At 42.4% G+C, this 15034-nt stretch overlaps 1 protein-coding gene across 1 annotated transcript in view; it reads right to left on the reverse strand.

Moving 5' to 3' along the window:
* Positions 1–15034, reverse strand: part of TJP2 (tight junction protein 2) — a 155457-nt gene that overhangs the window by 118294 nt on the left and 22129 nt on the right. The gene's annotated exons all lie outside the window — the stretch shown is intronic.

Here is a 15034-nt window from a genome sequence, read left to right on the forward strand (position 1 = left end):
AGTATATTCGCTCATCACTAATTATGATCACTGTCCCCATTGGGGCTCATAATCTAAATTCCCTATCAGTATGTCTAAAGAGAGTGGGAGGAAACCCAGACAAACACGGGGATGGTGGGATTTGAACCCAGGACCTTAGGGCTGCAAGACTATAGTGCTAACCATTGAGCTATAACTATGTAAAAATATGAAAAGTGTGCCCAGCCCCAAAAAATACATTTGATGACATATTGAAACCATTTAATTTGTTGATCAATCAAAATCACCCAATTTTAACATTTTATGTTTTTCTAAAGTAGCTATAATATTTTTTACTTCTATAGCGACAACATATTACGCAGCACTTTAAAGCTATAAAATATTTGTATTCTGTTTCATCCATTTTATATAGTAGTCTCATAAATGAGGAAACAATAATAGTGCCATTGTTGGAAAAGGTTATTCTCATATCTGAGTTTCATGGCCGAAACCGCAAGTGCTGTTATGTCCCCGTCACAAAAGGCGAGGGTTGTGAAAGCAGCCGAGCACAACTGTTTGCATAACTCCCATAGAAATTAATGAGAGTTAAGGCCCTCATACGCATAAGACTAACATCAGCTGAAGCAGCCAATCCCAATAGCTTCAGCCAACAGTAAAATGGTGTAAGGACCCTCGACTCTCCCCCAACAGAAGGATTCGGCATGTCTATTTCAAACTGCTGAGCTGATCCTATTGTTCCTAAGGCTGCCGTCACACTAGCAGTATTTGGTCAGTATTTTACATCAATATTTGTAAGCCAAATCCAGGAGGGGAACAATTAGAGGAAAAGTATAATAGAAACATATGCACCACTTCTGTATTTATCACCCACTCCTGGTTTTGGCTTACAAATACTGATGTAAAATACTGACCAAATACTGCTAGTGTGACGGCAGCATAAGAGAGAGCCACTGCCAGAGACGTCTGATAGCGGCTCTCTCATTGAGGGCACAGAAGTCCTTCATGAAGTGAGTGCTTCTGTGTATAGGAGAATCCAGCAACATAGCTGCCGGCCAAACGGTCAGCTGAACCATTTGTGGAAAGCTATTAAAGGTGTATTCAGGAACAAGCATCCATATAACTAAGTGAGCTGCGCTGTGGGCGTTACGCCAGAGTTGCGGAGACAGCATACCTCGTTGTACAACAGCGTTGCCCTAACGGCCATTAACTTTTATGGGAGTTAAAGAGAACTTGACAACTGATACATGCTGCCCGATCCACAGGCAGTATATATCAGGAATTGGCTGTATGAACTCAGCCAGGTATGTTAGACTGTGAAACACTGCAGTGATTCACAGAGAAACATACTTTCAGGGCCACTGGGAAACTAGTCAGAAAGGTGCTGTGACGGGGTGTACGGCAGAGCAAGAAGGGACAACAGGCCAAGGGATGATTCAACAGATTTATTATCAAGAACGCTGGAACAACACATGCAGGTAGATCTACAGAGTCCACAATTAGTCCAACGGAACAGGTTCGGGGGCACCTCCCGATAATCCTTGTGCCAGCTAACAAAGCAATAGTCCACACGAGTCCAACGGAACAGATTCGGGGGCACTTCCCGATAATCCTTGTGCCAGCTAACAAAGCAATAGTCCACACGAGTCCAAGGGATCCCAAAACAATCCCACGAACGATGAGCTATGTCCTCAGCTCAAGTCTCGCCCCGTTCGCTTCCACAGTCACAGATGGACGTGGGGTCTTGCCTCGGCTAAGAATCCCCACTCCTTCTCCTTCAAGGGCCAACTCACATCTGATCTCAAAAATAAGAATGGATTGTCTGAGCTCCTGGGATCAGCCTATGAAGGGGGTAGGGGTCACACCTTCTATTCAATGGTTCAGTCCACTAGAAGATTCTAGACTGGTCGGCTCCGCTTAGTCTATCCAGTATGTGCATTTGACTAGCCACCTGCTGTGAGGAAGAATGGCTATTCCTTCACTAGTGGTGTTGGCAAAGCTTAATTACATTATAGCTTAGGGCTGCAAGTATTGGGGGAAGGAGACAGGTTAAGTTACATACATGCCATGACATTGCAAAGTGTACAGTAAATACAACCAAAGAGAAGTCGCACCACATCATGACATATTATACAAAATACAGGACAGGGAAAAAAGTACATATCATGACAGGTGCGTCCCTAATCACTTCTTCCCACCCGTTTACCTGCAGTGACAGGTCCCTGCCTATACGCAGGCAGCATGTATCAGTTGTCAGATTCTCTTTAAAGAGGACCTTCTGACCAAAATTTTTTTTTGCCTCTCTGTGGAGATATTAACAATCAGAGTATTTGGCACCTAAGGAGTTAATTTCTGCTAAATTTAAGTGGGCGTTATTAGAGAGCGAGTTCACTGGGGGCTCATACATCTTCCCACTCTAAGACTTTGCCCAATCAGAAGCATCCCATAAACATGTTTCTCAGGTTGTGGGATCTAATGACAGCCCTGATCTCTTGGTCTTAACTAGCCTATGATTAGAAATTGCTGGGAGTAAAGCACAGATGATAACACCTTTCAGATAAAGTCAGGGTAGTGAGTGTGGAAGGAGGGGAAGCACAGCTGAGTTTAGCTATGTCACATTACAAACCCATCTATCCGCTCTGCTGTATTGCCCACCTCCCACACACAAACTGCCTGTCCTGAGATAAGAACTCAAAGGTGACAGTAATCACACATATGTCTGTTGTGCCCTGAAGGGTGAGTGCAGAGCAGGCACTGAGAATCTGCTTAATTATGGGGTCCGTGTCTCCAGAAGCATGAGCTTGGCACAATGTATGGGCACTACGACGTATTGGACATTACAATGGCAAATTTGTAGTTTTCATTCAGCAATATCCATTGTAGCTTGTTTCTATAAAACACCCATGCGGTCAAAATTGTCACTATTGTTGATAAATTCCCAAACGGGTATAATTTCCAAAATGTGGGGGGATCCTGCTCTTCTTGCACTTAGGGGCTCTATATATGGAGTCTATTCTACCTATGATAATTTGTTCTCTAATAGTCAAATGGAGCTCCTTCCCTCCCAAGTCTCACCCTCTGGCCAAGCAATACTTTACAGCCACATATATGGCACTGCTTTGTTCAGCAGAAATGATGTGACAAATTTTGATGCCTCTTTCCCCATTTCCCCATGTAAAAATGTAAAATCTGGGGCTAAAACTAATTTTTTGTGGTAAAAATGTAATTGTTTTTTCTTCACTGCACAATGGTACAAAATTCTGTGTCTGAGCTTTCCACTGTGCATGAATAGTATTTCCCGATTACATGTAGGGTATTGACACGATAAAAATTGCACAACAAATTGAGGTCTATTTTTTCAAAAATGCTTTGCTACTGAGCAAAATGGGTTCCCTTATGGGGGAATTCTGCTGTTCTAGCACTTCAGAGGCTCTTGAGACTAACATAAGAAAACCCCCCAAAAAAGGATAAATTATTAAAAATTAACTTTAAATAATTTAAAAAGAGTATCAACAATAATAAACACACACAGACAACAAACAAAAGGGTGCACACTAGGTAACCCTGTAGATCAATGCCTATACTGCTGCCTGCTACCCTTTGCTAGCGTAACTGGCGCCCCCGCTCAACGACGGCTGTCCCTTACTGCTCTATACAGCCCTAGATGTGTGTTTACAACACTCAGACACAACCAATCCCAGATAAGAATCTAACTGGCTGCACCTCCGAGGCTCTTCCAGTGGATCATGGCACCTGCAAGTCATAACGGCAAAATCTGCTCTACAATATGACTTTGCTTTCCTTTTGAGCTTTCGACCATGCCTGAAAAGTATTTCCTCACAACATGTAGGTATTGGCACACTCAGGAGAAATTGTGAGGTCCATTTTTTCCTGTTAACCCTTAAAAATAAAAAAAACCTGTGACTAAAACCTTTTAGTGGTAAAATTGTAATTATTCTTTCTTCGACACCCAATGGTATAAAATTCTGTGAGGCACATGTGGTGTCAACATGCTCACTGCACCCCTAGATGATTTAATTAGGGGGTGTAGTTTATAAAATGGGGTCACTTATGGGGGGGGGTTGCTGTTAAAGCACTTCAGGGACTCTGCCAATGTGACATGGCACCCACAAACCATAAGAGCAAAATGTGCATTATAATATGGCGCTCCTTCCCTTCTGAGCTTTCCACTGTGTCTGAAAAGTATTTCCCGATTACACGTATTGGCAACCTCAGGACAAATTGCTCAACAAACTGAGGTCCATTTTTTCCTATTGGCCTTTATAGCAATTAAAAACTTGAGGCTAAAACTACATTTTAGTGGTAAAAATGTAATTATTCTTTCTTCATCACCTAATTGTATAAAATTCTGTGAGGCACATGTGGTATCAGTATGCTCACTGCTCCCCTAGATGAATTCAATGAGGGGTGTAGTTTGTAAAGTGGGGTCACTTATGGGGATTCTGCTTTTCTGGCAGCTCAGGGGCTCTGCCAATGTGACATGGAACCTCAAATGATTCCAGCAAAATGTGCACTCCAATATGGAGCTCCTTCCCTTCTGAGCTTTGCACTGTGCCTCAAAAGTAGTTTTCAACCACATTATTGGCTTTGGTGTAGAATTTGTTTTCTCCTATTGCCCCTTGAGAAAATTAAAGAATTGGGGCCAAAGCAACATTTTAGTGAAAAAAAATTGTAATTTTCCATTTACTCAACTCAATATTACACAATTCTGTGACCCGCCTGAGGTTTAAACATGCTCACTACACACTTTAATGTAGATTACATTTCTTGAGGGGTGTAGTTTCCAAAACTGGGTCACATGTGAGGATTTCTGCTGTTTTGGCATCTCTGGGTCTCTTCAAATGTGACATGGTGTACACCAGAGGTGTCAAACTGCATTCCTCGAGGGCCGCCAACAGGTCATGTTTTCAGTATTTCCTTGTATTGCACAGGTGATAGTTTAATCACCTGCACAGAATGATTCCAGCACCTTGTGGAATGCTAAGGAAATCCTGAAAACATGACCTGTTGGCGACCCTCGAGGAATGCAGTTTGACACCTCTGGTGTACACAATCTATTCCAGCCTAAAATGAAAAATGCACGCCTTCCCTTCCGAGCCCTGCTGTGCGCCCAAACCATAGTTTTCCATTACAAATGGGGTATCAGTGTACTCAGGAGAAATAGCACAACAAATTGTATGGTCCATTTTCACCTACTACACTTGTGAAAAATGAAATATTTGGGGCAAAGACAACACTTTAGTGGGAAAAATGTACAGTTTCATTTTCACGGAACAACATTTCTGTTTCCAAAATGGGGTCACTGATGGGGTGTTCCCTGTTTAGGCACATCAGGTAAAAAATTGCAGCCAATTTTGTACTCAAAAAGACAAATGGTGCTACTTCCCTTACGAGGCCTGCCGTCCACCCAAACAGTTGTTTTCCACCACATATGGGGTATCGGTGTGCTCAGAAGAAATTACTCAACAAATTTTTGGGTCCATTTTTTCTGTTACCCTTGTGAAAATGCAAAATTTGGGGCTAAAGTAACATTTTTGTGGGAAAAAGTAACATTTTATTTTTTTTATTTCCAAATTGCTTTAATTCCTGTAAAGCACCTGAAGAGTTAATACACTTATTGAATGTGGTTTCGAGCACTTTGAGGGGTGCAATTTTTAAAATGATGTGAAAACAAAGTCATGATGTAAAAAACTGCAGTTACTTTTTTAAATGCAGAATCAAAGCTTTTCTGAATTATAAAAAAAATATATATTAAAAACGTGGCTTCACATGTTCACCAGACATGCTTCAAATAAGGGGGAGAAGATTGTTATTGTGTAGTTTGGTGTGGACACCTGCAGAAAACAAAAAACACAGTATTTCTGCAATGTATGAACACGGCCTTAGAGATGCAAAAAAGCTGGATGTCGTGTAATGAAGCTGCATAAAGATGAGAAAGTTCTGGCGGCTCTGACTGTGAATGAAGGAACAAAAAATAAATCCACCGGTCCCATCTAGAGATGAGCAGGACGCTCAGATGATGTCCCGCCAGCTCTGGCTAATCATCAAAAGCCGCGTCGGGAACGTCGGAAGGTTAGAGATTTGCAGGCCTCCCGTCAAGCTGCCAGGTAGCACTGACTTGCATGATAGTCAGTGCTACCTCATGTACCAAGTTTTAACCGTTTCCTACATGGTTTTTCTACACGTACGTTAAAAATTACTGTCTGAACATTGGCTTAGGGCGGACCGTGGGCTTGGGGAATCTACCTCACCTAGTGTACCCTTGACAGTGCCAATATAGATCATATATTAAAGCTATCCATATACAATTAATTAGTTTGCATCCTTCCAGTCAGATGATATACAGCCACCTTCTGCCTCTAATGTCCGTGGGTGGAGCTCCATCCGCGGCTGTTAACCTGTAAAATGCTACTGTCAATCTGTGACAGGAGCATTTAATGCACCCGAGACGCCGATGTCTGCCTGGCGTTCATAGGAGACCGTGATTTCTGCTATATGCAGGAATATTGTGGCATTGCTGTACATAGCACAACTGACCAGATAATCGCAGGTTCAAGTCCCCTAAAGGAGACTAACAAATACATTACATTGAAAAAATTTGTTAAAAAAAAATGTTAAAACACGAAAAACGATTTTAAAAGTTCAAATCACCCCTCTTCTCATCCATTATCCATGTGTATTAATTAAAAATTAAGAAATAAAATGAATATACTTATTTGGTTAGCAAAAGTTTCACCTATTAAAATATAAAATGTTGTAATGAAAAAAATGTCTAAACGCATAATTGCAGTTTTGCGGCAACTGGAACAGAAAAAAAAATGTAATAACAGGTAATGATCAAAACATCATATATACCGTACCCCAAAATGTGAATAAAAACATCAGCTCTGAGCACAAAAAACAAGCCCTCACACGGCCCCATATCTGGAAAATTAAAAATGTTATGGCTCTCAGAAAATGGCACCGCAAGCAAAACTGGTTTTATTTTTTCAAATTTCTAACAACAAAAATCACCACATAAATAAATAAAACTATACATGGTATCCGCATAATTGCACTGACCTGGAGAATCATATAAACAGGTAATTTTTTTACCATAAAATCAAAGCTGGTGAACAAAAAAACAATTGCAAAATTGCATTTTTTTTGCTACTCTGCTACACTTAGAATTTTTTTTTCAACCGTCACATGGCTATATTGACTAAAAAATAAAGTTATGGTTCTTGGGATAAGGGAAGGAAAAAATGAAAGCGCAAAATGAAAAATAAAATCGCTCTAGGGGTTCAACAACTCACAGATTTTTCTTTATAGATGTGGTGATAGTGAATTATCTTTTTTTTTGCATTGAATAATTTGATAACGTGTGAAATATACATAAGGATTTAAAAAGTTCTACAAATTGCTTTTGTCTAAAGCAGTTAGTCTGTTGGGCATCAATGTTGTCCCGTAGACAATGATATAAAAACACAGAAATAAATGAGGGATTTGGGGCAAAGTGAAATGGACAAAGTGCAAACACAAGAGGGCAGTTCTGTTCTGCCACAGTCATCTTACCCTGAAAACTGCCACAAGTTTGCATGTCTTCCCCCTGGCAGGAGTTCTCTTTTGTTCAGTGGGGTGATGCCAATGGCCGCCTCTAGAATAGTGAAATATTTCTTGTACCTCATGCTGCCTGTGTCACGTAGTGGTGTAACCTTTCGTCTTCCAGCAGTTATGTGATCTTGTCATTGAATAGCCATGCCATACATGACAGTAAAATCTGGCTCTAACGTTACCGCGCCATGCACACGCCAGAAATCAAATCAATGCATTGAGTGGGTTGTCTGTAGCCTCACTCTTATATAATTCCAGTGATCTTGTAATAAAGCCGTAATGAAAATTCTCTGCAGTTACAATCGCGTTGTAAGCCTTTACGGGCAGAATCGAACTCCGGTTCACTAATCCCTAGATAAATCTTTTAGGTCAGCAATCAACCAAGTGCAAAGTGTTTCTGGCAAAAGAGCACTTTGCAAATTTTCTAACTGATAATAGATTAAAAAAAAAAGTAATGTATTATTCTAACAAATAGTGATTAAGTCTCTAAAACAAATCCCTTAAATCCCTAAAAATAATTAAAAAAAAAGATATGTGGATTTTGTCCTATTGATACTGACTTATTACAAGTCATTTTACATAGTAAATGACCCTAAACTATGGTTTCAGAGGCATAACTTGAAGCTCCTGAGTCCCTATACAAAACCTATAACAGATTCTTCCTCTAACCAAACATCATTTATATTATTGGTGTCCTACTATGAGGAAAAGAGACTTTGACCCCACCTGGGCAAAAAGGCCTGAGAACAATTGCGACCTCTGCAGACCATCTAGCTATTGGCCTTGCATTGTCTACTACTGATGCTCTAACTTCCATATTTAGAAGAGCTGTTTAAAGGGAACCTGTCACTTGATTCATGCTGCCCATACCACAGTCAGCCTGAAGCAGAGTCTGACTGCACAATTGCAGTCAGATTTGTTTTTCTCTGTTGGATAGGGGATAACTTCCTGATTGCTGGATTTCGACTGATGGGATCCCCACCAATCTCAAAAACCGAGGATCTCAATAGCTCCGTATGAATGGAGTGATGGTTGGTCACATGCACTGCCTCTCCATTCATTCATAATAAGACCACTGGAGATAGCAAAGCGCTGAGCTCGACAAGTTTTTGGCACCCCCGTAAGAATGAGTGGAGTGGCAGAGCATATGTTCAACCACCGATCCATTCCCATGGGGCTCTTTAAATCCCTGATTCTTGGGATTGGATAGGGGATAACTTCCAAACTTGAAAATACCCCCTTGAGGTTGGCATTTTGTAAACCAAATGCTAATAAAGGGAATGCTTGAGTAGGATGTAAAAAATCATTGAAGGTGCACCTATTAATGAATTTGGTTATAACTGTCCTATTCCTATTCAAGAAATCTTATATCAGTCAGCCTGGCACATTTCTGGCAGGATTTACAACACTTTTGTTCAGGGCAGTGGAGTCGGAGTCGTGGAGTCGGAGCCCATTTTGGTGGAGTCGGAGTCGGTGTCATGGAAATTAAGGAGTCTGAGTTGGAGGTTAGGCTTACTGACTCCACAGTCCTGTCAGGGCTGTGGAGACTGAGTCGGAGCCCATTTTGGTGGAGTCAGAGTCAGTGTCATAGAAATTGAGGAGTCGGAGTCGGAGGTTTGGCTTACCGACTCCACAGCCCTGCTTTTGTTTTGTGCAAGCTTTAATGATTGGTCAGGAACATTTGGCCATGCCCATTCTGCCCCTGCTCCTCCCACATTTCAAAAAGTTGACAAAACTGGTCAGTACTGACGTAAAAAAAGGCTTTTCAATGTACTGTGTTTGTTTTCAACAGTAATTTTGTGCTGACAGACGACCTTTAAGCCCTTAGTGACCAAGCAAATTTTGACCTTAATGACCAGGCCAAATTTTAGAAATCCACTGTCACTTTATGTGGTAATAACTCTGGAATGCTTCAACGGATCCCACTGATTCTAAGGTTGCTTGTACTTCATGACAGTGATACAACTTTTTCGATATGACATGCATTTATTTGTATTTATATATATATATATATATATATACTGTATATATATATATATATATATATATATATATATATATATATATATATATATATATATATAGGAGAAAATTTTTTAAAAATATTGCAATTTTAAAACTTTCAATCTTTATGTCCTTAAACTATTTAGTCATGCTGTACAAAATAATTAATAAATAATAACATTTCCCATATATACTTTACATCTGCATTATTTTTCAAACGCCATTTTATTTTGTTAGAATGATAGAGGGGATAAAAGTTTAGCAGCAATTTCTCATTTTTCCAACATATTTACAAAACCTATTTCTTTAGGGACCTATTCAGATTTCAATGGACCTTGAGGGGCCTATATATTGTGTGACAAAGTCACTGGTAAAGTGCTGGAGGGGAGATATGTTTCATTACTCTTAATGGCGTCAGTGATATAAAATCCAGAGTTTTTTCCTCTAGTACATTAACTGTTGTGAGGCCTAAGATAAGTTGCATAATGGGCTGGTTTTTATGTGGACAACCATAGAGTGGGTGGAAGGTTGTCCATTTTATCTCCACCTGCAGAGCCAGCACCGCCGTGTTCTGTCAGGACCTGTGTGATGTCACAGTCATGTGATCAGTCACATGGGTGAGGAGTCACATGGTCTGAACTTAAATAGCTGAGCTCCAGGGGCAGTGATGGTCAGGGCCGGACTGGGACTAAAATTCAGCCCTGGCATTTGAAGTCACACAGGCCCACTTGTCACATGGTGACTGTATAATATCTTTGTACACTTGTAGGCTACAAGAAGTGAGGGTAGTGTAACACGACTATATAACATATAATTACAGCTGTATCCAGCATTACAGCTCAGCCCCCATAGAATGTAATACAGCACAGCCCCCATAGAATGTAATACAGCCAGCCCCCATAGACTATAATACAGCACAGCCCCATAGAATGTAATGCAGCACAGCCCCCATAGAATGTACTGCAGCACAGCCCCCATAGAATGTAATACAGCACAGCCCCCATAGAATGTAATACAGCCAGCCCCCATAGACTATAATACAGCACAGCCCCATAGAATGTAATGCTGCACAGCCCCCATAGAATGTAATGCAGCACAGCCCCCATAGAATGTAATGCAGCACAGCCCCCATAGAATGTAATGCAGCACAGCCCCATAGAATGTAATACAGCCAGCCCCCATAGAATGTAATACAGCCAGCCCCCATAGAATGTAATGCAGCACAGCCCCCATAGAATGTAATGCAGCACAGCCCCCATAGAATGTAATGCAGCCAGCCACCATACAATATAATGTAGCACAGCCCCATAGAATGGAATGCAGCACAGCCCCATAGAATATAATGCAGCACAGCCCCATAGAATATAATGCAGCACAGCCCCATAGAATATAATGCAGCACAGGCCCATAGAATTGTTGTGAACTCTATTTCTGGGCTCCCTCTTGTGGTCACAAGTGGTACTGTGTGAGTGCTGTCTTTCTGCAGGTTTGTGACTGGCATCAGCTGTCTCGTTATCTGTTGGCTGGTTTTCTATTTAAGCTCACTTGGAATCTCAGTCTATGTCTGCTGTCGTTGTATTCAGTGCTATTCTGTTTGCTCCTGTCTACATCTGTTACCAGTCTCTTCAAGAGAAGCTAAGTTCTGTTTGCTTATTCTTGCTCATCTGTGTTCAATATGTTCCTAGAATATTATGAGTTTTGTCCAGCTTGCTAATATTTGATTTCTCTGCTTGCTGGTAGCTCTGGGGTGCTGAGTTGCTCCCCCCACATCGTTAGTTGGTGTGGGGGTTCTTGCATTCTCTGCGTGGATATTTTTGTATAGGGTTTTTTACTGACCGCACAGATCCCTTGCTATTTTCTGCTATCAAGTGTTAGCGGGCCTCATTTGCTTAACCTGTTTCATCTCTGCGTTTGTCTTTTCCTCTTAACTCACCGTTATTATTTGTGGGGGGCTGTTCTATTTCTTTGGGGTTATTTCTCTGAGGCAAGTGAGGTCTTACTTTATCTCTAGGGGTAGTCAGTTTCTCAGGCCGTGAAGAGACGTCTAGGATTTCAGGAAACGTTCCACGGCTACCTTTAGTGTGTTTGGTTAGGATCAGCTTTGCGGTCAGTCCAGTTACCACATCCCCAGAGCTCGTCTTATTGTCTCTGACTTAGCTGGTTAGATTTGTGATCCTAAGCCACTGGGATCATAACATAGAATATAATGCAGCACAGGCCCATAGAATGGAATGCAGCACAGCCCCACAGAATATAATGCAGCACAGGCCCATAGAATATAATGCAGCACAGGCCCATAGAATGGAATGCAGCACAGGCCCATAGAATGGAATGCAGCACAGGCCCATAGAATACAATGCAGCACAGGCCCATAGAATATAATGCAGCACAGGCCCATAGAATGGAATGCAGCACAGGCCCATAGAATGGAATGCAGCACAGGCCCATAGAATGGAATGCAGCACAGGCCCATAGAATGGAATGCAGCACAGGCCCATAGAATGGAATGCAGCACAGGCCCATAGAATGGAATGCAGCACAGGCCCATAAAATACAATGCAGCACAGGCCCATAGAATATAATGCAGCACAGGCCCATAGAATGTAATGCAGCACAGCCCCCATACAATATAATGCAGCACAGCCCCATAGAATGTAATGCAGCACAGCCCCATAGAATGTAATGCAGCACAGCCCCCATACAATATAATGCAGCACAGGCCCATAGAATGGAATGCAGCACAGCCCCATAGAATATAATGCAGCACAGCCCCATAGAATATAATGCAGCACAGTCCCATAGAATATAATACAGCACAGGCCCATAGAATATAATGCAGCACAGGCCCATAGAATGGAATGCAGCACAGCCCCACAGAATATAATGCAGCACAGGCCCATAGAATATAATGCAGCACAGGCCCATAGAATGGAATGCAGCACAGGCCCATAGAATGGAATGCAGCACAGGCCCATAGAATACAATGCAGCACAGGCCCATAGAATATAATGCAGCACAGGCCCATAGAATGGAATGCAGCACAGGCCCATAGAATGGAATGCAGCACAGGCCCATAGAATGGAATGCAGCACAGGCCCATAGAATGGAATGCAGCACAGGCCCATAGAATGGAATGCAGCACAGGCCCATATAATGGAATGCAGCACAGGCCCATAGAATACAATGCAGCACAGGCCCATAGAATATAATGAAGCACAGGCCCATAGAATGGAATGCAGCACAGGCCCATAGAATATAATGCAGCACAGGCCCATAGAATGGAATGCAGCACAGGCCCATAGAATGGAATGCAGCACAGGCCCATAGAATACAATGCAGCACAGGCCTATAGAATATAATGCAGCACAGGCCCATAGAATGGAATGCAGCACAGGCCCATAGAATGGAATGCAGCACAGGCCCATAGAATGGAATGCAGCACAGGCCCATAGAATGGAATGCAGCACAGGCCAATAGAATGGAATGCAGCACAGGCCCATAGAATACAATGCAGCACAGGCCCATAGAATATAATGCAGCACAGGCCCATAGAATGGAATGCAGCACAGCCCCATAGAATATAATGCAGCACATGCCCATAGAATATAATGCAGCACAGGCCCATAGAATATAATGCAGCACAGGCCCATAGAATGGAATGCAGCACAGCCCCATAGAATATAATGCAGCAGAGGCCCATAGAATGGAATGCAGCCAGCCCCATAAAATATAATGCAGCAGAGGCCCATAGAATGGAATGCAGCCAGCCCCATAGAATATAATGCAGCAGAGTCCCATAGAATGGAATGCAGCCAGCCCCATAGAATATAATGCAGCAGAGGCCCATAGAATGGAATGCAGCACAGCCCCCCCCCCCCCCCCCAAATAGCTCCACAATCCAGTCATCACTCATTGATAAAAAAAAAACAAAAAAACACTCTACTCACCTTTCCTCCTGCCCCGCGCTGCTCTGGCTCTGGTCTCAGCAGTCACAGTCTGCCCGCCCGGTCACACAGCAGGTGCGCGATGATATGACGTCATCGCGCACCCGCAGTGTCAGCGGCAGGCAGAGCGGGGAATGATGGGAGAGGAAGCGTCAGCAGACGCTCTCTCCTCCATCATTGCATTCAATTGTACCGGCGTCTATGACGCCGGTATAGTTGAATGCGGGGCCGGGAGTGCGCCGACAGCGGGGAGAGTGTGCCGACAGCGGCACACTCGAGCAGCCCACTACTGCCACCGGCCCTTCTGGCATTTGCCAGAACTGCCCGATGGCCAGTCCGGCCCTGGTGATGGTTGTTGAGTGCCTGGAGAGGAAGACTTCAGGAAAGTGTTTGTGCCTGTTAAAGGACATTGCTAACTCTGGGTGGGCTGATCTCCTCTAATGCAAGGACTGCAGGAAGTGCTGCCGGTTCTTGTTTTGCTGTTTTGCCCAGAGGGCCATGTTTATTTTGGGCTTAGAACTTGGTTTATGCTGTATCCAATAAACCAAGTGCATCCTTAAAGACACAGTGTTCTCATGACTATCTCCGTGTGCAGTCGAGTGAGACGATATACTCCAATTGGAAACTCCCCAAAAGTGATATCATTTTAAAAACCGCACCCCTCAAATACTTCAAAACTGTTGTTAGGATTTGATTTGTTAACCCTTCACATGCTGCACAGGAATTAATGCAAAGTGGAATGAAAAAAATAAATTAAATCTTACCTTTAAAATTTTATTTTAGCCCTAATTTTTTCACTTTTGCAAGGCGTAACACAGAAAAGTGGACCCACAGTTTTTTACCCACTTTCTTACAAGCGCGACGATACCCCACATGTAGTCAAAAAGTTCTGTTTGGACAAACGGCAGAGCTTGGAGCAGAAGGAGCAATATTTGAATTTTTTGAACCAAAATTAACTGAAAGAGATTGCGGGCATCAAGTCACATTTGCAGGGCCCCTAATGTGCCGAAACCCCAACAAGTGTCCCCATAGTGGAAACTACCCCTGTCAATAATTTTATCCAGGGGTGTACATAGTTACATAGTTACATAGTTATTAAGGTTGAAGGAAGACTGTAAGTCCATCTAGTTCAACCCATAGCCTAACCTAACATGCCCTAACATGTTGATCCAGGGGAAGGCAAAAAAAAACCATGTGGCAAAGAGTAACTCCACCATGGGGAAAAAAATTCCTTCCCGACTCCACATACGGCAATCAGACTAGTTCCCTGGATCAACGCCCTATCAAGGAATCTAGTGTATATACCCTGTAACATTATACTTTTCCAGAAATGTATCCAGTCCCCTCTTAAATTTAATTAATGAATCACTCATTACAACATCATACGGCAGAGAGTTCCATAGTCTCACTGCTCTTACAGTAAAGAATCCGCGTCTGTTATTATGCTTAAACCTTTTTTCCTCCAGACGTAGAGGATGCCCCCTTGTCCCTGTCAC

The sequence above is a fragment of the Ranitomeya variabilis genome, chromosome 1 (genome assembly GCF_051348905.1).
Source record: "Ranitomeya variabilis isolate aRanVar5 chromosome 1, aRanVar5.hap1, whole genome shotgun sequence".
NCBI lineage: Eukaryota > Metazoa > Chordata > Amphibia > Anura > Dendrobatidae > Ranitomeya > Ranitomeya variabilis.